Raw genomic sequence first — 1,477 nt, 5'->3', positions numbered from 1 at the left:
AACCTTCACCATGACCCAGATCCTCAGTGCTCCCCGAGGAGGGTGACCTTGGCCTAACTGGCTGATGCAAAAGGAAAGGGGGAGAATATACATCCCAGGCCTCACTCCACCCTCTCACCCCAACCGCGGAAACAGAGGGAGCTGTTATGAAGTGTCTCCGGGCCTCAGTTTACTATGTGTGAGATGGGACTGCAGGCAGGATTCCCCCAGGGCTGTATGGAGGCAGGGTCCTCAGCGGCTGTGCCTTTGCTTCTGTCCTTGTTGCTGATGGCTGGTTACTCTTGCTCCCACTCTGGTGGCTGGTGGCTGGTTACTGTAGCTCCCGTCCTTTGCACTGTCACAGGGTCACACTGCACAGCCCCCTCCTGACTGAAATCACCAGGCCATGCTTCAGCCTAACCTGATCGCTCACTTAATTACAACCCTTAGGGAAAGGAAACCGCCCCCAGGAGCCACCAGGGTAACCCGACGCCCCTCAGTGCCAGGGCCTCAGGCCCTCCAGGCCTGCTCCAACACTCTATCTGTCCAACCTGACTGGGCCTGGCACAGGCTCAATGTGTACATTGTCTGGGTCCACCCCTCCCCCGGTTTCATCCTTCATCCAGCCGAGGATCCAGGCTGGCCAGGGAGGCGGTTGAAGAGAAATTGGAAACCCGGCAGGGCAGCTGCGTGAGGTGGCCAGGCTGCCTCCCCTGGACCACTCACTGTTGCCCACCAAGCTTCACTCTGAGAGAGCCTCATACTGTGTGCATCTTCCAGACAGGAAGAGAGAAGCCCGGAGGGTGAAATCGCAGCTCAGGTTCACACAGTGGTGTGGAAGCTTGGGTTGGGGTGTGCAGGAACCTTTCCCAGGAAAGAATTAAGCCACCCCAGCCGCTGCTGGAGAACAGAGATGCACGAACTCGAGGCATCCTGGTCAGGGCTAATGTGCTACAAATGTTGCACCTGCCTCCCACAAAACACCTGTTCTCTGAAGTAGGCTTCCCCGGGCCATGGTTACTTGGCCTCCTGAGAGTCAAGAACAGGAAGTGCTCTATAGATGGTGACAGGAGAGCCACGAGATTCAAAAGCTGAAGCTTGAAGATGGCATGTGCTCCGGGCAGCTTGAGGGAGGATCTAAGACAGCCAGGTCACCCCAGCTGAAGGGACGGAGCTGGAACGGGAGCAGGAGGCGAGCTAGGGAGATGGTGTCTAGATAGAGTGTGTGCTGATCGAGGACTCAAGGTCAGCCTCAGTACTCCGGAAGAGCCAGGCATGGTGGTGCCTAATACCCATTCACTGGGACATCAGAGACAGACCAGTCCCTGGAGCTCACCAGCCGGCTAGCCTAGCCTAGAGCCAAGTTCTGGTAAAGCTAGAGACCTGGTCTCACAAAACAAGGTAGATGGCTTTAGAGGAGCGACTCTCAAGGCTGTCCTCTCTCTCTCCCTCCCTCCCTCTCTCTCTCTCTCTCTCCCTCTCTCTCTCCCTCTTTCCC

Source organism: Mastomys coucha, unplaced genomic scaffold, assembly GCF_008632895.1.
Source record: "Mastomys coucha isolate ucsf_1 unplaced genomic scaffold, UCSF_Mcou_1 pScaffold15, whole genome shotgun sequence".
Taxonomy (NCBI): domain Eukaryota; kingdom Metazoa; phylum Chordata; class Mammalia; order Rodentia; family Muridae; genus Mastomys; species Mastomys coucha.
The sequence above is the reverse complement of the archived record's forward strand: the minus strand, read 5'-3'. Positions refer to the sequence as shown.